This window comes from Leopardus geoffroyi, chromosome B4 (assembly GCF_018350155.1).
Source record: "Leopardus geoffroyi isolate Oge1 chromosome B4, O.geoffroyi_Oge1_pat1.0, whole genome shotgun sequence".
In the NCBI taxonomy this organism is placed as follows: domain Eukaryota; kingdom Metazoa; phylum Chordata; class Mammalia; order Carnivora; family Felidae; genus Leopardus; species Leopardus geoffroyi.
This window is the reverse complement of record NC_059341.1, coordinates 94,265,313-94,290,777: the sequence shown is the minus strand read 5'-3', so window position 1 is coordinate 94,290,777 and position 25,465 is coordinate 94,265,313. Positions and strand designations below refer to the sequence as shown.

General features: G+C 41.8%; 1 non-coding gene across 1 annotated transcript; it reads right to left on the bottom strand.

Moving 5' to 3' along the window:
* Positions 1-4,607: 4,607 nt before the first annotated feature.
* Positions 4,608-4,711, bottom strand: LOC123592302. The gene has a single exon (XR_006709695.1). It is a non-coding gene; the product is annotated as a U6 spliceosomal RNA (small nuclear RNA).
* Positions 4,712-25,465: the final 20,754 nt, after the last annotated feature.

The window sequence follows — 25,465 nt, the reverse complement described above, 5'->3', positions numbered from 1 at the left end:
CGCGCGCCCAGGCCCCACCACGTCCGCCAATTGGGGGAGGGGGCTGGGCCGGCCGCCTCCGTGAAGGGGGCGGTCCGGGAGCGCGGCGCGCGCAGCCCCTGCCACTGGCCGCCACCCGGCGGGAGGAGAGGCCGTGCCGGCGCGCGCGTTCGGCGGGTGTCGACCGCCAGTTCTCCCGGGGTGGGGCTCGGCTCAGCCCGCCGCGCTTCGTTTGGCGCGCGACCCTTGGGACTTCTCTAACCGTTGTGCTATTTCTGTATTTCATGTGTTTACAACTTTCGGCCGCGGTGGAAACTGAAGGCACCAGGCGTATCTGAGTGCAGCTACCAAAAAAGAAACCAAAATTAACAGCTGTGCGATAGATGAAGCCCACACCGCCAGCCACTGGAGTTATATACAAACGAGTTATTTCAAGACTTGTTTTTTTTTAAGTACAATTAAAAATAGTACAATATAAAAAATAGCACAATATAGACTCGTACGTGATGCATACAAATGTTCTGGCTGGAGAAATAGAAGACTTGTGGCTACAGTGATGGGGGTATCAGGGAGATAAAGAACGGCGGTTACTTTTCACTTTATGCTTTTAGAATGTTATGGTTTGTTTATATAATATATACATTCTCATTAAAAAATAGATAAGACTCGGTACTGAAAGATTCACCTTGCCCCTTTTGGCATATAGGCGTGGCAATTTCAAAAATAAATAAGGACGTAAGAATTGAGTTTGTTCAACCCAAAAGGCACAGTCATTGCAAAGAACGAGCTTCTTTGGCCAGGAAGCAATTAGTTCCTTTTTTTAAAGGACTTTTTTTTTTTTTTTTTTTTTTAAGTTGTAACTTTACCTTCTCCCACTCCCTAGCCTACAAGAAAGGAATCTCTTAAACATACTGGTCTCTCAACTGATTTAATTGCCAACATTATTATCTTCAGGGATTTGGTTTGGCTTTTTAAGAAAAACCTCATCTTGGGGTGCCTGGGTGGCTCAGTCGGTTGAGCATCCAACTTTGGCTCAGGTCATGATCTCATGGTTCATGGGTTTGAGCCCCATGACCGGCTCTGTGCTGACATCTCAGAGCCTGGAACCTGCTTCAGATTCCGTGTCTCCCTCTCTCTCTCTGACCTTCCCCTGCTGTCTCTCTCTCTCTCTCTCAAAAAATAAATAAACATTAAAAAAAATTAAGAAATTGGAGTTTCCTGAGGCACCTGGGTGGCACTTGATTTCGGCTCAGGTAATTCAGCTCTCGATTTCAGCTCAGGTACTGATCTTGTGGTTCATGAGATCGAGCCCCAAGACAGGTTCTGCACTGACAGCAAGGAGCTGGCTTGGGATTTCTCTCTCTCTCTCTCTCTCTCTCTCTCTCTCTTGGGATTCCCTCTCTCTCTCTCTCTCTGCCCATTCCCTGTGGACACACACGTGTGCATGCTCTCTCACTCTCTCTCACTCCCTCTGTCTCAAAATAAATCAATAAACTTAAAAAAAAAAGAAAGAAATTGGAGTTTCATTAAATGCCAAATGAGAATTTGGGCTATGGACAGAGTAAGCAAATTAGGAGAGATCAGGAGGTAAATAGGTGAATTGCTTTAAACTGTGGCTTTAGCACCACCACCTTGAGCCAAGTCAAGCTCTGAATAGTCTGGCTAGCCGCCTCTAGATCAACTGTCCCCTTTCTCACTGGCTCTGTGTTTTGAAAAAATTCTCTTGGCAGAATTAGTAGAGCAGAGGAGCAAAGGGCAGAACTGACCGGATTAGTCTTTTTCTAATGAAATCAGAGAAGACCAGGAAGGAAGGAAAAAGTGATAGGATTTTAGGTGCTGGGGAGAGAGATGGATGAGGCAAGGATTCTATCTTTCAAGGAAACGGTATTAAAAACTTACCATGTGGAACAAGCACTACCCAAGGCCCCAGGTGGTCAACAACATAGTCATACTCCCTGCTGTCATACAATCTAACAGTCTGACTCTACATTTCCACCCAAAGAGAATGACAATATCACTGACACAAAGTCTAGAGGAAATGAAAAGTTGGCTGTTGTTGACTTTTGGTTGATGCACCAGAGAACAAAGAGTTCAGTGGTAGAAAATGTGGAACTGAAGCTTGGGCTAGAGACAGAGCTTTTGAGATGACAATTGGCTCAACATGTAAGAACTGATAAGCTCCTCAAAGGAGAGAAGAGACAGACTGGGATAAGGCAGCCGGGGTAGAAACAGCAAAAAATGAGCGAAATGACCAGAAGTCTACCTCAAGCAGGCTATCTAATGGTGTTCCCCAAACTGGAAGAGTCAAGTAATGATACTGAATACTGCAGGAGTCAAAGAAGATGAGGAACAAGAAAACACATTGGATCTTCTCACTCTAACATCGTTGGCATTGTCTGTGACTTTACGATTAAGAAAGAAATGCAAACAGCTGCTGCTGTTTTCCTGCATCCCACCATCATCGTTTGTCACTCTGCCCTTGTACTTATACCAGACTTTTCTGGAAGCAAACATCTGCTTAATTTTTAGTAGCATTGTTCTCGATACCCTTCTTTGTTCCAAGAGATGGAGACACCTTGAGCGTCGTGTTCTTTGGGACCTAAAGTCTGCAAACACATTTACAATAGACTTTTGTCCTGGTCCCAGGGCCACCTCAGACTTGCACTTATTAACGATAACTGATTAATCTTTAAAGAATGGGGGAAAATAAACAAGATTTATCTCAGAAACAGTGTTTAGAATGCTGAAAGTTTCACAAAGTTATTTGACTGTAAAATTGTAGAAGTAGTTCAAATTCCACTTATCTTTCCAAACGTCTGGAGATGGATAGTGTTATTTAAAAAGCAAAATCCCAGGGCGCCTGGGTGGCGCAGTCGGTTAAGCATCCAACTTCAGCCAGGTCACGATCTCGCGGTCCGTGGGTTCGAGCCCCGCGTCGGGCTCTGGGCTGATGGCTCAGAGCCTGGAGCCTGTTTCCGATTCTGTGTCTCCCTCTCTCTCTGCCCCTCCCCCGTTCATGCTCTGTCTCTCTCTGTCCCAAAAATAAATAAACGTTGAAAAAAAAAATTAAAAAAAAAAAAAAAAAGCAAAATCCCAGCAAACGGTGAATATAAACACAGGCGCTTTTTTAAATGTTTATTTGTTTATTTTGAGAGAGCTCTCGAATGAGGGAGAGGCAGAGAGAGGGGGGGAGGGAGAGAATCCCAAGCAGACTCAGCGAGGAGTCCGACACAGAACTCTATCTCACAAACTGTGAAATCATGACCTGAATCAAAATCAAGAGTCAGGTGCTCAACCAACTGAGCCACCCAGGTGCCCACAGACTTTTTGTTTCTATTTTTCAGAATTCATCGACTAACTTTCTGTTTATTTTGACAAGTTTAAAATATGCAGAAACATTCACACAATTAATATCTAATGTAACCATTGCCTAGAATTCACATTTGTCATTTCTGCTTCAGATATATTTTAAAATATGGGATACTAAAAAAAACATTGAAATATCCCTGTTCTTAATCCCATTCTCTTCCCTCTCCTGGGGCAATTGTAACTATCAGTTTGGTGTATATCTGTTAAGTCCATGTCTTTATACGTTGACTATAAATTTATGAAACTGTAAACAGTAAATACAGTCGTCTACATACATACAAAAAGAATTGCTGGGCCATACGGTAGTAAGCCTTATATGGAATTTCAAAATCTAACAAGGAAAGCTGTCCTTATCTTTTTCAGTATTGTCTGTTCTTGGATGTCACGTTTAGAATTCATTTGTCTAAATCATAAACCAGAATCCTATTGGAATTTTGATTCAAATTGCATTGGATTAATTGATTAATTTGACGTCTTTTCAGTCTGGATTCTTTCCAGATAAGAACATGACAGCTTTTTTCAGGTCTCCCTTTGCATTCTTTAATAATGTTTTATCATTCTCTCTATAAGACAATGATGGATTTTTGTATTTTGATCTTACAGCCATCAATACTGCTGCATTTTGTTTTATAAATACCGCTAGTTTTTCAGTAGATGCTCTTGAATATTTTTATGAAAACAGTAATGTCATCTGTAAAAATCATCAGTTTGTCTCTTCCTTTCTTATATCTTCTTTTCTTAGAACCTTTAGAGCAATTATTATTTTATGGAATAGTAGCAAAGATAGTGGACATCGTTGTCTTATTCCTGACTTTAGTAAAAATGCTTTTAGAGATGCCTAGGTGGCTCAGTCAGTTAAGTGTCTGACTCTTGATTTCAGCTCAGGTCACGATCTCGCAGTTTGTGGGTTTGAGCCTCACATCAGGCTCTGTGCTGACAGCACGGAGGCTGCTTGGGATTCTGTCTCTCCCTCTCTTTCTCTGCCCCTCCTCAAAATAAACATGAAAAAAATGCTTTTAAAATTGATGGATGATGTAAGTTTTAGGTAGAGCCCCTTTATTATATTATAAAAGTTTCCTTCTACTCATGTTTGAATTTTTTTTTGAATATGAATGAGAGTTCAATTTTATCTAATGCTTCTTTATGTATCTGGAAATAATCATGTGGCTTTTCTCCTTAATCTGTTAATATGGTCAGAACTGTAGTGGCAGATTTTCCTTCTTTCTTTCTCTCTTTTTCTCTTCCTCTCTTTCTTTCTTTTTAACATGGAACATTTCACAAATTTGCATGTTATCCTTGCTCAGGGGCCATAAGAATCTCTGTACCGTTCAAATCTTAGTATTTGTGCTGCTGAAGTGAGCACTGTAGTGATAGATTTTCTAAGATTGAACCATCCTTTTTTACTCATATAGACTCTACTTAGTTATAATGGGTCTTTTGTTTTAAATGTTTTATTTATTTTTGAGAGACAGAGACAGAGACAGAGTACTAGCAGGGGAGGGGCAGAGAGAGAGAGAGACACAGAATCCAAAGCAGGCTCCAGGCTCAAATTCATGAACCACTACATCATGACTTGAGCTGAAATCAGATGCTTAACTGACTGAGCCACCCAGGTGCCCTGGGTCGTGTTTTTTTTTTTTTGTTTGTTTGTTTTTTTTGTTTGTTTTTTTTTTTTTTTTAAGACACTGATGAACTGAATTTGCAACAGGAATAGTGTAACTGGATGGTATGGAGCCTAACTGATATCTTATCCTGTCCTTAGAGATTACCAAATATCTCAGGGATTTAAGTGGAGATATTGTCCTGCTGAGAACAGTTACTCAGTTCTCCAGGCTAAGTTCAGATAAGGCCCAGTTCTTGACTTGAGATTCTGGTTCCCACAGGGCAATACAGGCTCAACCAGTTTGATGACTTTTAGCATTGAGACGGTTTGTTTTGTTTTGTTTTTAATGTTTATTTTTGAGAGAGAGAGAGAGAGAGAGAGAGAGAAATAGTGCATGTGTGTGCAGGGAGGGGCAAAGAGAGAAGGGGACAGAGGATCCAAAGCAGGCTCTGCACTGGCAGCAACGAGCCCGTGAAGGGATCGAACTCACGAACCATGAGATCATGACCTGAGTCAAAGTTGGACATTCAACTGACTGAACTACCCAAACACCCCAGCATTGAGAGTTTTAAAGGAGGACCAGGAGCAAAACAGGTTACCTTCTAGAGGAATGAAGAGTTTATACCCCCTTCTACCCACCCCTCAATCAAATCTGAGACTTGTGACCACATCTTGGCCGAACATTGCTGAGGCACTCAACTGGCAGAAGAGACATAGAGGTTGAATAGCATCCCCTGCTTTGGTGTGGAGGGGTTTCTGGAGTTTCTCACAGGTCAGTGGTCCCTAAAGAAGATGGCAGGGGTAGAAGGAGTTTTGCTGGTAGCTCCCAAGATGGCTACTGCTTTGGCAATAGAACGCTGGCAGCAGTAGGTGCTATGGGATGTCCATTGGTGGAATGTGTTGAATTGGGCAAAACAAGGTGAGCTTTATTCAGCTTCCCCCTGCCCAACTTCCTGCCAGGCCTATGCCATAGGACCATTTGGAGAACTAGCTTTTGGATGCCTGCCAAATGGAGGGAACTGCTATCCAATTGGTATTACAGAGAAGCCAAGATAACCAACAGAGAGAGGGCAGAAATGCCTCCATTGTCTAGCTGGGATTTTTCATATAAAGAAAACAAGGATATGTGCAACTAATAAAAGTGCAACAAATTTCAAGGGCAGTCATGTAAGGAAAGGTCATTCCCCCCACCCCTGTTTTCTCCCCTGAGTGCAAAGGAGTAATATAGTAGTTTTTTATTGCTGTGTAATGAATTCCACAAATGTACTGGCTTAAAGCAATGCAAATGTAATGGCTCACAGTTCTGTGTGTCAGAAGTCCAAGTAAGCTCGACTGTATTTCTCTGCTCCAGTTCTCACAAAGTTAAAATCCAGATTGGCCAACTTGGGTTCTTACCTGGAGGCTCTCAAGAAAAACCTGCTTTCTAGCTCATTCCGATTGTTGTCCCAGTTCCTGGTAATTGTAGAATTGTGGCTGCCTTTCCTTGCTGATTGTCAATGGAGGCCACCACTCAGCTTATTCCTTGGCACCTGGTCCCCTTCATCTTCAGGCCAGCAACTGTGTGTGGAGTCCCCCTTATACTTCAAATCTCTAACTTACTCCTCTGCCAATAGCCAAAGAAAACTCTGAGTTTAAAGGCTCCTGTGATTAGAATTGGCCAACCTAGGTAAACTCCTTTTTGCCAAGTGATAGCGCATCCTCATGGGCATAATATCTCATTGTATCCCCCAGCTTCTGCACATGCTCGCAGGGGAGAGAATTCTACAGGGCAAGGGTCGTTGTCGGTCATTTCTGGAATCCGCATACTGGTAGTAAGAACAGGGAAGGGAGAGTGGGATGTTGCAGACCCAATACCACATCCTCATCCCTAGTTCCAGGTTTCCACAGCCACGGATTCAGCCTGCTCTAGTGCACGAGGAAGGCCAGCTTTGGATCGAATATGAATTGAAGTTTCAAAATGAAGGAGTCAGTCTTAATAAGTGAAATGTGACCCTGTTCAGATAACTAAAAGAACTGAACAGTAATGAATTTGGATTGAGGTGTCACTGAGGGAAACTGCCTCCCAGTGAAAATGGGGATTACCATGGTGCATTAAACCAAGATGTTTGGTCGCAGTAAAACTCCAGAAAGAAGCTCTTTATGGTCATGTTTTAAATTTGGACTTTTTCGTCTAGGTTTTTGAGATTGGTCTATAGTGGGGCACCTGGGTGGCTCAGTCGGTTAAGCGGCCGACTTCGGCTCAGGTCATGATCTCGCGGTCCGTGAGTTCGAGCCCCACGTCGGGCTCTGTGCTGACAGCTCAGAGCCTGGAGCCTGTTTCAGATTCTGTGTCTCCCTCTCTCTGACCCTCCCCCGTTCATGCTCTGTCTCTGTCTCAAAAATAAATAAACGTTTAAAAAAAAAAAAAACAGGAGATTGGTCTATATTGTTTTTTCCTTACATACCCTTGTTTTGATATCAAGGTTTTAATGGTCTTATGCATTGAGTCGTTTTTTCTATTCTGTGAAACAGCTTGTAGAAGACTGGAAGTGCATGTTCATTAAAGGCTTGATGAAACTGATCTATGAAATGATTAAGGCACGGAGAGGTCTTTTGGTATTGGAATCTTTTGACTAGTAAAGAAATTTCTATTTCTTTAATGATTATTGTTTAGATTTCTTATTTCTCCTGAAGTCAGTTTTGTTCGTGTATATTTTTCCTACAAAATGATCCATTTCATCCTAGTAGTTCTATTTTGGGGGTGTGATTGTTTATATCATGATCTTCTGATATACAAAAGACTCTACAACTGTATCTGTAGTCATGTTGCTCTTTCCAGTCCTAATATATGATGTTATTTAGTATTGAGGATGTGTTCTAAAGCCAAGATCTTGGAAAACCCATTCTTGTACTGGGTGGTTGAAAACATTTGGAAGTTGCAGCACAGCAACTCAGAGATTCTGGGGTAGCATAAGCCACAGCATCCAGGGTCCTGTAGAGGCCAGGATGTCCTCATTGGTCTGGGGCACGATTTGGGCTGTGGTTCTGGCTGCTGCCCAGCCTCCTCCGTACCTGTCCACTTTCCAAGCTGGTTACTCAGCTTTTCCAATGATTCTATGAGCCAATATCCTTTTAATAGTTCCCCCACCTGCCCCCGCAAATCACACAAGATTGATGATACGATCTCACGTTTCGTGGGTTGGAGCCCTGAGTCGGGCTCTGTGCTGACAGCTCAGAGCCTGGAGCCTATTTCAGCTTCTGTGCCTCCCTCTCTCTCTGCCCCTCCCTTGCTTGTGCGCTCTCTCTCTCTCTCTCAAAAATAAAGAAACATTAAAGATTGATATTATGGGTTGAACTACATTCCCTAAAAATTCATATGATGAAGTCCTAACCCCCATTATCTGAAAATGTGACCCTCTGGGGGGTCGCTACAGATACAATTAGTTAAGATAAAGTCATACTGGAGTAGAGAACACCGTTAATCCAATATGACTGGTCCCCCTATAAATAGGGGAACTCTGGACACGGAGACACACAGGAGAACACCATGCGGAGATTGCTTATGCTGTACAAACCAAGGAACTGCCAGAAGCTAGGAGAAATACCTGACACACATCCTTGCAAAGCAACTTTAGAGGGAGCATGGCCCCGCTGACACCTTGACTCCAGACTTCAGGGCTCCAGAACTGTGAGACAATATACTTCTGTTGTTCTGAGCCACCTGGTTTGTGGCACTTTGTTAAGGCAGCCCTAGCAAACTAACAGTTAGTTTCTATGACTTACCGCTGAGAAGCATGACCGATACCGCTTTGTATTGAGTGACTAATTATGGAACAACCCAGAACTGGCGAATCCGACAGCTTAGGGCAGAGATGGGTGTCTTTGAATGCCAGGTTCAGGGCATGAGCTTCACACTGAAATCTCACAAAAGTAGAATTGTCTTGCAGGTCTGTAGAGCAATCTTGGGTGGCGTTAAAGTTTTCCTCCCAAGTGGGGACGGGTGGCTGGCACCATCCTCAGTGGATGCTTTGAGTGGGTCAGAGATTTCCTGCCCTGGAGGTCCACAGTCTCTGCCTGACCACTCAGTTTTATGCTGTTGCTGGTTTCTGAGTTGTTTGAAACTGATGACTACAACTGGATCCAGATGTTTCTGCTATGGATCTTCGAGGCGGTTAAAAAAGACACTGCCTTCTCCATGATAAGGAGCTGCCTCACAGACACATGGATCTTCAAATTTTTTCTCACATGGCTAGCTCTAGAAGGGGGCAGCCAATTTCTATTTGTCAGCCCTGTAATTCAGGTCACTGGAACACTTTTTTTTTTCTTCTTTTTTTTTTTTAATTTTTTTTTTTTAACGTTTATTTATTTTTGAGACAGAGAGAGACAGAGCATGAGCAGGGGAGGGTCAGAGAGAGAGGGAGACACAGAATCCGAAACAGGCTCCAGGCTCTGAGCTGTCAACCCAGAGCCCGATGCAGGGCTCGAACTCACGGACCGCGAGATCATGACCTGAGCTGAAGTCGGCCGCTTAACTGACTGAGCCACCCAGGCGCCCCTTTCTTCTTTTTTTTAAAGTCCTGATACTCTTTGTTATGAGAGCCAGCGCTATCGCTTACATAGATTATGTTAGGCAGTTCAGGTCAAACTGTTCCCTAGAACCCCAAATAAAGGACAGAAAGTTAAGACGAAGAAGCACAAATGACTGACCTTGCAGTACATGCTCAACCAAAAATAGCTCAAGATACTCTCATTGATAAGAGTCTTGGCAGCATCCATACCCTTACTCTCTTTGGCTGGAACAAATAGGCACTGAAAACATGGGGGGAATAGACCTACAAACAATACATACTGTAATGGATTTTTACTAAGTAGTGGGGTTGCACATCTAGCTCGCTACAACTCAAATAAAAAATTACGTTTTAATTTTACCCACAATTGTTGTTGAGGCTGGGGGGCGCCTCGGTGGCTTAGTCAGTTAAGCCTCTGTCTCTTGATTTCGGCTCAGGTCATGATCCCAGCTCAGTGTTGGGCTCCTGGCTGGGCATAGAGCCTGCTTAAGATTCTCTCTCTGCCCTTCCCTCTGCCCCTCTCCCCTGTTCGCTCACTCTCTGTCTCATAAATAAATAAATAAATAAATAAATACTTAAAAAAATTATTGCTGAACCTATACCTGGACTTTAATAGGAAAATTAATTAAATGTCCAATATTTTAAAATCTGGTTGGATATGATCATGTAAACAATCTAGACAGTTGCCAGTCTCTTTTAAGTAGAATTGTTTATAGGTGCTTATGGCATTTAACAGTTTATCTTAAGGATTTCAGTGAGTAGTCATGCAATAAATATTCTGGTTTTAAAAAAATAGATGGAAAGAAAAAAAGAAAGAAGAAAGAAAGAAGAAAGAAAGAAAGAAAGAAAGAAAGAAAGAAAGAAAGAAAGAAAAGAGAGAAAGAGTGATTGATTTCCTTTAGATTCCCCTCACCCCTGCTTTTCTAAATTGGTATTTTAGTATGGGGGTGGGGAGGAGGTGCTCCGGGCTATGCACTACCCTTTGTCAATTCTGCTCACATCCACTGCTTTCCAGCCTGATGTGCCTTATCTACCAGGTTTCTCTACGTTTGTTAGCTTCTGATGCTGCTACCTAGAGGTTAAATCCCAGTCTCCACTAATAAAATCTAATCCCATCCCCTTGCTCTGTGAGCCTCTTGGCTTCAGCACTTACTGCTTAGATTTGTGAGTTCCCTTTGTACTGCCAGTACAAAAGAAAATCTCTTGGGGTACCTGGGTGGCTCAGTCGGCTAAGTGTCTGACTTTGGCTCAGGTCATGATCTCATGGTTCATGGGTTCGAGCCCCAGGTCAGGCTCTGTGCTGACAACTCAGAGCCTGGATCCTACTTCAGATTCTATGTCTCCCCCTCTCTCTGTCCCTCCCCTACTCTTGCTCTGTCTCTGTCACTCAAATAAAAACATTGAAAAAAAATTAAAAAAAAGAAAATTTTGATTTCAAGTTATGCTATATAGACATATAGGTGTGTGTTTAACTTTAAATTTATATTTATAAATGTATACATATTTATATTTTATTATTTTATGCACCTACATATGTTTAAAGGGAGTATAAAGTTTTCTCTTCAGCAGTTATTCACCAGAAAACTGACTTAATTTTAAATAAAAATTGGGGGGAGTGCCTGGGTGGCTCAATCGGAGAAGTGTCAGACTCTCGTTTCAGCTTAGCTTGTGATCTTGTGATCTCACGATTCACGGATTCAAGCCCCACATCAGGTTCTGTACTGACAGCATGGAGCCTGCTTGGGATTCTCTGTCTCCCTCTCTCTCTCTGCTTCTCCTCTGCTCTCTCTCTCTGTCTCTCTCTCAAAATAAATACATTAAAAAAAATTTTTAAATAAAAATAAAATTTAGGGGCGCCTGGATGGCTCGGTTGTTAAGCCTCAGACTCTTGATTTCAACTCAGGTCATGATCTCATGGTTAATAAGTTCAAGCCCCACGTGGAACTCTGTGCTGACAGCGTGAAGCCTGCTTGGGATTCTATCTGTCTCTGCTCCTTCCCTGCTCATGCGCACCCTCTCTCTCAAAATAAATAGATAAGCTTTAAAAAGATAAAAATAAAATTTAAATAATGCATAAGTTCTTGTTTAAAAAGGGGATAAGGACGAATCCCCTTCAAGCCCCGCCCACATCCCCATGCCCCATCATCCCAGAGGCAACCTGGTTTATCAATTAGGTTAGTTTCCTCTCAGTCCTTCTTTCAGATATTTACACAGGTTTACATGTGTTCCTTAGGCAATATGTAATTTCATTCTGTGCTGTTATTTACTTTCTTTTTATATGAAATGGTATCACGGCATTATACCTGTAACTTGCTTTTTTACCTAATCCGGTGAGGTGGTGGGGCCATCCAGATTGGCACTGACTTCGGTAGCGTTCTTTTTAACTGCTTCATACAGCTGCTTACGTAGTTTGAATGAACACTTTGTAAGCCATTCTTCTATTCATAGTTCAGTGTTTCCAGTTTCTCCCTTTGAGGAACTCTGCAGTGGGCATGTTTGTACATGTTTTCTCCTGCACAAGTGCCAGTGTTTTTCAGAGGTAGACACCAATAGCTGGAATTGCTGGCTCTTAGCAAACTTGTATTTTTATATTAGTCAACATTGCCAAATTGCTCTTCTACGTGACTGTACCAATTTTATATTCCCATTAGCAATGTGTGTGTAGGCTTTCCCACACCTGCATCAATACATTTTATTAGTATGCTTAACTTCTGCCAGTACAGTGACTGAGAATTGTTATCTTGATGCTCTAAATAAATATAATCAATTTTTCCTGACACTTGGCGAGGTTCAGGTTCTAGTCATATGTTCATTGGTCAGTTCTCCTTATTTTTCTATAAGTAACTTATCCTATTATTTTTTCCCCATGTTCCCATTGGTCTGAGTCTTCCCTTTTTGTAGGAGTGCTTTATAGATCTAAATGCTAATCCTTTCTGTTATATATGGCAAAAACGATCTCCTAATCTGTCACTTGTTTTTGACTTTGCCTAAACATGTTATATGCCTTATTCACACATTATCAATCTTATAACTTTGCTTATGATGCTTTTTGTAGCAGACAACTTTGACATGCTGCTCACATTTCATGCTGTTCAGTCTTCATGGAATCAAACTTATCGATCTATTCCTTTACATATTTTGCATGTAGGGTCTGGTTTAGAATGACTGCTAATTTCCCAAAGTCATAAACTTCTAGTTTCCCAAAGTCTAGTTTCTCTCCTATATTTTCTTCCAAGATACGTAGAGTTTTGTTTTTGGATTGGGTCTTTAATCCCTCCAGAATGCATTTTCATGAATGGTATTAGGTAGAGCATATAACTTCGTTTTTATCAAAACAAATGATCAGTTGTCCCAATGCCATTTACTGAACTGTTGATAGGTCCCCCACTGAGATGGGATTCCATTTTTATTGTTCACATGACCCTAACCTGGATGAACTATCTCATTCATTTATTTAATCATTCAATATGAATTTGCTAAGAACCTATTAACCATGGTGCTAAGCTCTGGGGAATACAATAATAATAATTTTAAGGACCACGGATATTGTATTTAAACTAGACTGGAAGGTGGAGGAGGTTGTAACTGCAAGTACAGTAAAACCTTGGTTTGTGCGCAAAATTTGTTCCGGAAACATGCTTGTAATTCAAAGCACTTGTATATCAAAGCGAATTTCCAGAACCATTGGCTCAGTTGTGATCATGTGACATTTGGCAACACCTACTATTCGTATTGCAAGACATCGCTCATTTATCAAGTTAAAGTTTATTAGAAATGTTTGCTGGTTTTGTGGGTTTTGACAAATGTTTGCTTGGTTTTGACACCAAGGGTCAGGTGTCAAGTACAAAGTAAAAACCCCAGGTCTTTCCAGAAGATTGGGGAATCACACAGATTAGCAGACCAAGAACTGTTAGACATTTAGGTGCTTTCCAGTTTTTTGCTGCTAACAACAGGGTCATGATAAACTTCCCTGGACAAAAATCATATGCACATCTTAACTCCCTTGGGATCAGGTGGATTCTCTGGGTCAAAGGAAAGCTGTGCCAATTTACAGCCCTACAATTGACAGAGGAGTGTGCTTGCTTCCCCCTGCCCCCCCTTGGATACACTACATTTAGAAAGACCTGGATTTATAGGTCTCTATGAAAATTAACCAAATATTTGCCAACTTTCGATGTCAAAATGTCCGTTTCCATTTCGTAAATATTTTAATTAGTTAGAAAAACGTGTACGTTGCCCTTATGAAACAAGGAATTTGCTTTACATTATAGTGCAGGGAGCACTGGGGTTTTGCTTGTTTGTACCAATGTTCCTGAGTTGGACTAGAAGTTCTCCGATGCTTTGACAGGTAGCTTTAAGATGGAAGTGTGACGGAACAAAACAAGGGTGGGGGAAAGGGGTAAGAAAAAAAACCACAGTATGACAGGAAGGGAAGACAAAAAGAACACGAGCGAGGAAAACGAAAGAAAACAAAACAAAACACAATGTCGCGGGAGCAAGAAGGCGCAGACTTCTGCAGGCACACACTCTGCCCGTGCTTGTCTATTTTCTTGTGTGGTTGCTCTGTCTGATGGTTTTGGTGCAAACATTTAGCAACTGCAGCTTCCTTTATCATTAGAGGAGGAAATGAAAGAATAAGCACAATTACAGGGTGAGAAGTAATTACTGGGCCCAACATGAGAAGATTTTTTTTTTTTTAAAGGGAAAATCCTTCTGTTGCAATTTGCTAAGTCACCAGAACTTTAGGGCTCTGACCCCAGTTAGTCATTCTTGCCTTTTAACACAGTTCCCGTTTTCTAACTGGCCACCGTGTTGTCAATAAACCCTGCAGGGCCCTTCCAACGTCTCTGAAACATTGGAAAATGAATTCAAATTCTAAGAAGCAGCATTTCTGAATGTAAATCAATCGACTACCTATTCTATTTCTTTCTACCTCTTAGGATCTTTCCTATGTAAGGGAATTTACTGAGGTAAAATTTAATTTAAATACTTTCAAGAGGCTTTGCTTTTAAGATGACAGGAGAGGACATTTCTCTACAAAGAAGTTTAAGATTTAGAAAGCGATGGCTCCCTCTAATGGCCAGAAAATGCCACAATCTAACTGTGGTTTTGTTTTCAAGCTCCGAGGTTGTGGTTAGTATTAGAATATCTGGGTAAGGCTAAATGTTTCCTATCTCTCATCACCTTACTTAAAAGTGTCAGCACTTTCAAATTATTTAAAGATGTAAATCCAAATATACCACATAAAAAGGGAACAAAAATCAACAGAGTAATTTTTTTTTTAAGTAAACTCTACACCCAACATGGGGCTTGAACTCACGACCCCAAGACAGAGTCACATGCTCTACTGATTGAGACAGCCAGGCGCCCCAAGAGTAATTCTTAAAATAAATTATTGTGTTTTTTAAAAGTAGGGCTGAGGGGTAGGAGAACTGGGGAGATGTTAGTCAAAGGGTGAAAACTTGAAGTTAGAAGAATGAGTTCTGGGGATCTAACGCACAGCATAGTGTTTATGGTTAACGATACTGTATTATATATTTCAAAGTTGCTGAGAGACTAGATCTTAAATGTTGTCGCCACAAAAAAGAAATAGTTATGGGGGTGCTTGCGTGGCTCAGTTGGTTAAGCGTCCAACTTTGGCTCAATTCATGATCTCATAGTTTGTGAGTTCGAGCCCCACGTCGGGCTCTGTGCTGACACCTCAGAGCCTGGAGCCTGTTTCGAATTCTATGTGTTCCTCTCTCTGCTCCTCCCCTGCTCGCACTCTCTCTCTCTCTCTCTCTCTCTCTCTCAAACATAAATAAACATTAAAAAAAAAGAAATAGTTATGTGAGGTGATGGAGAGGTTCGCTAATGCTATGGTGGTAATCATACTGTAGCATGAAGTGTATCAAGTCAATGCGTTGTATGCTTACGTGTGCATAATGTTATATACAGTTGTCCTATAATTGTGACATCAATTGTATCTCAATAAAAATAAAAGATGGAAAATAAAAGCGAGTGAAAAAAAAAAAGACAGAGTAATGGATATGCATTTACCAGAGTATCAGTTTACTTGATTTGTGATATGTTTTCTAAATCAGTGGATGTTTGAAACATTTCTGAAGTTTCAGGAAAAAACAGTATGAAATAAACTGTGGAAATAAATCACTTGAAATTTCAGTGCCAATTTTTTTAAAGTGTATTTATTTATTTTGAGAGAGAGAGCGAGCATGAGCAAAGGTGGGGCAGAGAGAGAGGGAGAGAGAGAGAATCCTAGCAGGCTCCCTGCTGTCAGTAAAGAGTCTGACGCGGGGCTAAAACCCACAAATCTGTGAAATCATGACCTGAGCCAAAATCAAGTCAGACACTTAAACAACTGAGCCACCCAGGAACCTCTCAAGTACTAATTTTTAAAAAGGTAGATCTTTATCATGATTAAAAACAAATAAATAAGGTTAAAAAAAAAAAAAGTAAACTAGAATCTAGACTAGAACATTGCCCAGCATGGGTGAAGACAGTCATTTAGCTCAATGTGAAGAAATTCTGTGTGACCAATCGAGTCATGAGTTTCTTGAATTATCACTGCAATCCTATCTTCTAAATATCAAAATGTTATAAGCAGGAGTTTGGCTGTGATCCTTAATTCATATATTTAACACATATGTATTGGCACAGCGTGAGGCATTTGAAAGATAGCCTTCTCAAAATAAAATATCCTTGCGTTTTTGGAGCTTGCTGTGCAATAAAAGAGAGAGACTATAAGCAAACAAGTAAATATCTAATTGCAAATTGGGATGAAGCTTTAGAAGGAAGAGAACTGGGTCCCTAACAGAGAGACTAACCAAGGCATCTGGACACAGAAGTAGACACAGATTCCCTGAGATCTGCATGAAGGGGAGTTACCCACACACAGGGTGGGGAGAGCTTTGCAGGCAGACGGAAACTCTGACGGAGACACCATGAGTAATGATCACTCAATTACTCACAAGGCTGCAGTGGTTTGGTACAATATGTGATATAAGAAAATTCTTGTTCATATATGTGTCATTGCATAACATTTTAGCATTTTACATATGGCCATGTTCTCTGGCCTTTAGATGGAAGGCTCTGTGATGAAAGGAAATGTCTTCCATTTATTTCCATTTTTCTGGGTTTAGTACAGAGTGCTGCATGCAGAAGACTCTTAACTCATGTGATCAGAGGAATAAAGGACTATTTCTTTGAGGCTACCTAGTTGAGAAAGTCCCCTTGGTTGGATTGCTTCACCAGGGATTTTTTTTTTTTTTAATTTTATTTAGTTAACACAACAGTGCAATATTGGTTTCAGGAGTAGAATTCGGTGGTTCATCACTTACATACAACACCCAGTTCTCTTCACACGTGACCTTAACACTCATCGCCAATCTAGCCCACCCCCAAGCCCAACTCCCTCTGTCAATCCTCGGTTGGTTCTCTATTGTTAAGAGTCTCTTATGGCTTGTTTCGCTCTTTCCTTCTTTTCCTTTTCCCCCTTCCCATATGTTCATCTGTTTTGTTTCTTAGATTCCATGTATGAGTGAAATCATATGGTATTTGTCTTTCTCTGATTGACTTATTTCACTTAGCCTAATACATTCTAGCTCCATCCACGTCATTGCAAATGGCAAGATTTCATTTTTCGGATAGCTGAGTAATATTCTGACGTGTGTGTGTGTGTGTGTGTGTGTGTGTGTTTGGCTATTGTTGATAATGTTGTTACAAGCCTCGGGGTGCATGTACCTCTTTGCATCTGTATTTTTGCATCCTTTGGGTAAATACCTAGGAGTACAATTGCTGGGTTGTAGGGTAGTTCTATTTTTAGATTTTTGAGAAACCTCCATACAGTTTTCCAGAGTGGCTGCACCAGCTTGCTTTCCCACCAGCAACGCAAAAGAGATCCTCTTTCTCCGCATGCTCGCCAACATCTGTTGTTGCCCGAGTTGTTAATGTTTGCCATTCTGACTGGTGTGAGGTGGTATCTCATCATGGCTTTGCTTTCTATCTCCCTGATGATGAGTGATGTTGAGCATCTTTTCATGCGTCTGTTAGCCATCTGGATGTCTTCTTCGGAAAAGTGTCTATTCATGTCTTCTGCCCATTTCTTCACTGGATTGTTTGTTTTTTGTGTGTTGGGTTTGATAAATGTCAACATGATGCAACATGTTGCATTGATGCATTCCTAGCATCTGACGACATGTCTGCCATAATCAGTGCTCAATACATATTTGTGGAATAGTGAATATAAGACCAAGTGAATACATTTTTCACTACGCAAATATGTCTATTTCCCTGTGTCCAATTAAACCAGTCATTTAATTTCTCAATCACTCAACAATCACTGACTACATGCGGCATGCCAGGCATGATGCCAGTGCTGAGGGTACAAAGGTGAGCAGAAACAGACAAGACTCGGTCCTTGTGGAGCTTACAGTCTATTAAGTATTACAAAAGTCAGAGGTAGTAAATTGATCAAGCATATACTGTGTTGTCTTTATTGCCAGGAGAGAGTTCCTGACAAAGGGCCTTGCCTTGATTTAACCACATAATTTCCAGAAGCTCAGAGCAGGATCCTTAGTGAACAGAAGCCAGAGTCTATTATTAGGGCTAAGGTGTAGGTGGCAAAACCCTGAACTGGGGTTGGTTTCTCAGTAAGGAATGTGGTGCTGTTGCAGATGACGGAGTGTAATCAGGGAGTGAGTCTGACTTTTTGAGCTAGGTTTGCTACTTTGCCCAATGCCTGTGGACTGGGCAGGAAGGATGAGGGGGTGGGGGCGGCGGGGAGGGGGGGGGTAGCTGAGAGGAAGCAAAACAGAGAAGATTCCACAAAGAAGATTAAAGAGATGCTCCTGGGTCGACACACACACAAACATCTCAAGAATGTGATACGGGTGGTCTCATTGCCCTTGTATGGGGGAAGACTGTCCTTTTCTTTTTTTCTTTTTTTTAAAGTCAGTTGGTTTTTTTTTTTAATTTTTTTAACCTTTTTTTTATTTATTTTTGAGACAGGGAGAGACAGAGCATGAACAGGGGAGGGTCAGAGAGAGGGAGACACAGAATCTGAAACAGGCTCCAGGCTCTGAGCGGTCAGCACAGAGCCCGACGCGGGGCTCGAACTCACAGACCGCAAGATCATGACCTGAGCCAAAGTTGGCCGCTCAACCGACTGAGCCACCCAGGTGCCCCATCTACCCAAGCTGACACTTAGGTCCCCTCCCTTCCCTCCTAGAGAGGAAATCACAACCTGGCCTCACTGCCTAGATGTGGCAGTAGGGCCCTTTTCCTCTGTAACCCCCCCCCCCCCCCACAGACGGGATCGCACAGAATTCTGACAACTCACTCAACGACAACCTGTGTCACAGAGATAGAGAGCCTGTCACAGAGCGGATTGTTTGGCTTCATAGCTCATTGCTATTTATACCTACTTAGAATAAGACAAAAAGCTTCATAAAGATTCAATGCATCTGTGACTGCTCAATTTGAGAGAGAAACTCCTTTCCTTCTTAAAATGGCAGATTTGATGTGTCAGTGGCTTTGACAGCTTCCAGCTCTCCAGACCCAAGGTGAAGAGGGATAAATTAGATATATTATACGCCAAAAAAAAAAAAAAAAAAAAAAAAAAAAAGAAAGAAAGAAAGAAAAGAAAAGAAAAAAAGGAAAAACACTTTTATATGCACTAACAAGGAAGTTTTTATCTATTGAGTGTTTTCTCAAAAAAAGGCTCTAAAGATTATGACCATTGGTTCTGTGCCCAAACTGCCACCACTTTCCTGTCCTTGGCATGCCTCGGTTTCCTCACCTGTAAAATGAGGACAAGACTGTTACAAGGGTTAAACAAGGTAATACATACACTTTTATCATTTTTAATAATAATAATGTGGAATCCCCCTGAAGGAATTGTAAGGGTCATAAAAAAAAAATACTGCTGTTATCCAGAACCAGCCATTCTCTTGTCTTTTTTTTTTTTAATTTTTTTAACTTTTATTAATTTTTGAGAGACAGAGAAAGACAGAGCGTGAGTGTGGAGGGGCAGAGAGAGGGAAGGAGGGAGATAGAATCTGAAGCAGGCTCCAGGCTCTGAGCTGTCAGCACAGAGCCCGACGTGGGGCTCGAACTCATGAACTGCGAGATCGTGACCTAAGCTGAGGTTGGACGTTTAACCGACTGAGCCACCCAGGCGCCCCAATCTTTCTTGTCTTTCTTAAGTGCCAAGCTACTGCCTGCCTCAGGGCTTTGGCCCTTGCTATATCACCTTTCCAGAAACCTCTTCCCCAGTCTTGTGCATGGCAGACCCTCTCTCACCCTTGAGTTCTTGGGCCAGGTGTAACCTCCTCAGAGAGACCTTTTCAAAAGCAGCCCCTCCTCCATTCCTGGTTCGGGTCTAGCACATTCCCGTTGTTCAGTCTCTTCCCGGAATTGACCAGGCTCTGAAATAACCTTGTTGATGCCTCCGCTTGCTGATTATCTTCCATCGCTGGAACTTAAGCCCCACAGAGGCAGCAACCATGATAGATGTCCTGAAAGCCCAGGGTGGCTGTTCACAAAGTGTGGTCTGGTGACCCTCTTGTAAGGTCAAAACTCTTCACAATGCTACTAAGAATTGATTTGCTTTGCTTTTCACACATGTTGACCGTTGCACCGACAGTGCGAAGGTGACGGCGGGCAAAAGTGTTGGCACCTGGCGTGAATCAAGGCTGTGGCCCCAGATGCATCAGCAGTGGCTGCATTTTTCCTCACTCACACGCAAACAAAAGAAAACAAAACAAAGCAAAAACAAGCCGGTTTCACTGAAGAGTCATTTAAGAATGTCCTCGAAGGAGCAATCAAAATTATTGGTCTTACTTAGTCCTGACCCTTGCGTACATGCCTTTTCAGTAGTCTCCGTGATAAGGTGGGAAACACACACACGCACACAACCCTGTTGCACACCGAAGCCTGTTACACGGCTGACCTCAAGGAAGAGCTCTCTCCTGGTTGAGCTGCAAACGAGTAAACCGCTCTTTTCACGGGACATCATTTTTACTTGAAAGAACAGCGGACAAACTCTGGACCGGAGCATAGAACTGAAGATGTGGTTTTGAGAACTGACTGCGTAGAGCTGATAGGGTCTAATATGTGACCGACACTATTTCAGCCGCTGGCAACAGACACATTTCTCTGCTCTCAAGGAGCTTCCAAGAGAATAAAGAAAGAGGTCAGAATTGAAGTTTGCTTCATATTTGAAGCTAAGGGCTAGGAGGAGAAAAAGAGGCCAAAAGGAAATCACTTAGGAAATGCATTAATTAAGGAAACAAGTCTGCAAAGCACTACCGTTTATTATTAGCAAAGCAGAGCAGTTAAGGGCTATAAGCCAAAATGTAGAAACAATCCTCTCATAACTGTGACCATAACAGTTTTATTCAGCAAAATGAGATTGTACTTATCCTGATACTTTAAGGATCTTGCTTTTTTCCCTTTTATATATCCTTGCCTTTTTTTTTCTTTTTAAAATTTTTTAAATGTTTAATTTTGAGAGAGAGAGACAGAATGTGAGCAGGGGAGGATGAGAGAGAGAGGGAGACACAGAATCTGAAGCAGGCTCCAGGCTCTGAGCTGTCAACACAGAGCCCAATGTGGGGCTCGAACTCACGAACTGTGAGATCATGACCTGAGCCGAAGTCGGACACTCAACTGAATGAGCCACTCAGGCACCCCCCCCCTTTTTTTTTTAAGAGAGAGGGCACAAGTGAGCAAGGAGCAGAGAAAGAATCTCTAGAGGGACAGAGAGAGGGAGAGGGAGAGAGAGAGAGAGAAGCAGGGCTCACCTGAAGAGGGGCTCGTGTTCACCCAAAGCGGGGTTCGAGCTCACCCGATGTGGGACTCAAGTTCACGAACCGTGAGATCATGACCTGAGCCAAAGTCAGTCATGACCTGAGCCGAAGTCAGATGCATAACCGACGGAGCCACCCAGGTGCCCCTCCTTTCTTCTTTTTTATATCCGTGCTCCTCCAGAGAATTTTCAACATGAGAACATTCAGAATTAACTGGCAAGTGGCAATATCACAGATCACCCTGATTCCAAATACCCTGTCAAATTTACAATGAGAATGATGATTAACTTTTCATCCCTGTGCCATATACATCGTTCGCTCCCAAAGTCACTTAAGTTCATATTGCAATCGTGAATCTTATACTTTTAAAATAATGCTCTTAATAAACTCAACTTGAATTCTTCTTGCCCCAAAGACGCTCGCCGCAACCCCAGTTTAAACAAGGCTTTCCTGCTTTCTCCCCGCTGTGTTCTCACTCTACATTCATTCTGTGTTGGACCAAGGCCGGGGCTGTTCCCTCTGAACCAGTGCTCTAAGTCATAAATGCCGGAGAAGACAAGCCTCCTTTTCATAGGCTGAGGGCACCAAACTGCATTCCTTCAATCTTAGGTCTGAGGGAAAAAGTTCTCCAACTGGAAAAGAAGCAAAGCTCTCAGAATAGCATATAGAACGTTTTAAACTTTTAACAAAAAGTGTGACTTTAGAAATGACGCGCTGAGATTTTAGAACAAAATTTAGAACTAATTTAAATAAAAAGAGTAACGGGGGCACCTGGGTGGAGCAGTTGGTTGAACGTTCGACTTCAGCTCAGGTCACGATCTCGCGGTTTGTGGGTTCGACCCCCATGTTGGGCTTTGAGCTGACAGTGCAGAACCTGCTTGGGGTTCTCTCTCTCCCTCTCTCTCTCTGCCCCTCTCTCACTCATGCTTTCTCTCAAAAACATACACACTAATTCAGGACAACCCAGATGTCCTGCATTAGGAATAATATTGGAAATGATAGAAAGTTGGGGAGCCTGGTTGGCTCAGCCATAAGAGTATGCAACTCTTGATCTCGGGGTCATGAGTTTGAGCCCCATGAGTTGGGTGTAGAAATTACTAAATAAATAAATAAATAAATACACTTGAAAGAAAAAAAAAAAGAAATGATAGAAACTGGGGCCAAAGAAGGGGCCCCAAATATCCCTCCTGCTCACTCCCTTTATGCTTAGTGGCAACCCATATTTATTTATTAATTGGGGGAAATACTGGGAATTAATTGGGGGAACTACTGGGTAGTTACTGAATAGGTAGAAGGCTGTGGCTGGGGCAAGGTGGGTATTGGGTAATTAGGGATGATCAAAGTCAAGGAGCAAAAAGAAGACGGTGGAGGGCCAAGTAGACCCCCTCCCACTTGCGCAGAAAGTTTGCTCCTGTTAGAACTGGTTCACTCACCCCAAGGTACCAATAGCCCCATGTGTGGACTCCATCTATGTGTCCTCATGTCCACCAAAGCACTTGTCTCCCATCGCCCTGGCCCCCCAGGGTTTGGTGTTCTATGGAATGCAAAGATGCCTGGGGTCAGGCTAGCAACTACTCCTTTTCTGTTTTTAACCAGCTACATTTACTTGTTTCTTCCTGAGTTTTAAAGTCCAACAGATAGAGCAAGTCCTCCATCCTTGCCCCTTGTCACACTGAGCAGCAGGTTGCAATTAAAAGTGGCTTAAGCTAATCAGTGTTTACTTTTCATCTAGAACAAGAAGCCCGGAAACAGGCACCTGATGGCATTGTTTTAGCAGCTCAGTACTTTCAGATCATGTTCTCCTCACCTGTCCTTCGCCACTTAGTACAATTCCAGACATCCACAGCTATGTTTGAGGCAGGAAAAGGCCGCGCCAGCCGTAACCACTCCTTTTAGTAGGAAAGCAAAAAATTCCCCATAAATCCTCGACAGACCTCCAATTATGTTTCAGTGGCAATACCTTACATGACCATCCCTAACTATAGGGCAACATAGTGAAAAGAGAATTTAGCATTTCTAGCCTCTGGAGTAGAAGCAAACAAAGAATAGGAATGGGTGTTCCGTTAAGAAACCAACAGTGTCTTCCGTGGCATTTTGTGCCTTTTTTCACTCCTGTATAACTTTTTGTTCAATTGTATAAAACATTCTGATTCTAACAAATATGGTCAGTGAGCCACTCCATGATTCTCTAAGAACTCTAGTCCAAAGAGATTAGTCTTTCTTCTGAACCCCAGGCAGAGAAAAACCTGGAGAGTCTGAATGTTCCCGTAGTAAATCCCAGTTTTGGAGACCCCAGATCCCAACAGACTAATTGATTCCGAGCATTCCATCTCCTGGCACCAAACTGCCAGCACTAATCTTATTTATTTTTATATATTTTTAAATGTTTATTTATTTTGAAAGAGAGAGAGAGCAGGAGAGGGGCTGAGGGAGAGACAGAATCCCAAGCAGGCTTTGTGCTGTCAGTACAGAGCCCGACACAGGGCTTGATCTCCCGAACCACGAGACCATAACCTGAGCTGAAATCAAGAGTCAGACGTTCAGCTGACTGAGCCACCCTGGCACCCCATCCAGCACTAATTTTAAATGAGAGAAGAATTGAGAAAACAGAAAGCTGACTTTGGGGAGTATAAGAACAAATAGGAAAAGGAAAATGAAAACATTTGGTTGATACAGATCATTTGATTGTAAAAGAAAAGATATTTTTTTATGGATATTAAAAAATTCGAAATTTAGAAATGCATATGAACCTAAAGTTGCTTTAAACAAATAAAGTCCTTAAAAAAAAAAAAAGAGCACATAATCCTGGCTGGTTAAATAAATAAGCAGGCTTGTTCTTGTGGGGTACATAGTATTTATGGGATTTTTAAATAGAAAAATGTGAATTACTGTGGCTTGGGTGATGGGCTCTTTTCCAAATTAAAAACAGCGTAGCAAAAAATATCCCCCAAATAGCCATAAAAAATTCGGTGAATGGGCAATAATTTACCTTCCAATCACTTCATATGGAGTGTGAAGCAATTTTGATAAATCAAATGAAATCATGCCTTCTAACATAACATGAAAATAAATTACCTTTAATGTTTTGAAGATAATTTCTAAAAACAATCCATCAGAAAAAAAAATGCACATGAACAAGAAGAATTCTTATAGGGGTCAAACAAAATCTTTCTCATTTAATCACATCTGCTCTCAACATAAACAAATGAGAAATTTTAATTTTGATCTGAAAAAGCAGAACCAGGGAATTTTGGAGTTGAAGAGTCCCTTGGAAATTATCTGGATCCAGGCCCTCATTTTGTAGATGAAGAAACTGAGAGCCAAGAGTCAAGCAGTTTGCCCAAAGCCAAAGACTATTTAATTGCAGAGCCTGGACTGAAAGTCATGGTTAGCCTTGATTTCCAGGCTAACCCGGTTCCATCGTGCCATGCTAGTTCCCAGACTAAGACTGGTCTTTCTCTCAGCAGGTTTATCTTTTTTAACCTTAGCAATAATAGAAACCAAAAAATGCATAACGGATCATTCCTTAATGGGCTTGCAAACAATTTTATTAATAGCAACCCATATTTCAAGAATACCTTCAGGAGCCAAAAATGAAACTCCTTTTCAGGGCAAAAGATCATCCCTTTTACAGAAAGAAGTATGTGTACTACTTACAAGGTGGTTTCCAATTTTATTTATAATAATTTACCATTAAAGTCTTCGACTTACACACAAAAAGCTCCCAGCTCATTTCAACCTACATTCAGTATCACTTGCAATATTGCATGTAGCAAAAGAAACAGAATTGTCTTTACTCTAGGATTCCATATCCTTTCCTCTCACCCACAAATGACTCTGCCTGCTCCAATCTGCTTTTTGCCACCATCACTGCACTGAAACAGCCTTACTAAGGTCAACAGTGAATTGTCAGCAAATGCAATGGCTACTTTTCTGTACACACCTACCTTAACCTTCTCAGTAGTGTTGTCACATTTGCCCACCCTCTCTCCCATTACATTATCGTTTTTCTCCTACCTCTTTTCTTCCTTCTCAGAATTCTATTCCTCCACCAGTCTATGCTGGAGTTCCTCAAGGCGCAGTAGTAAACGGTCTTCTTGCTTTATATGAGCCTCCTGGGCAAGCCCATCCTGATCTATGTTTTCTGCCATATCAGGCAC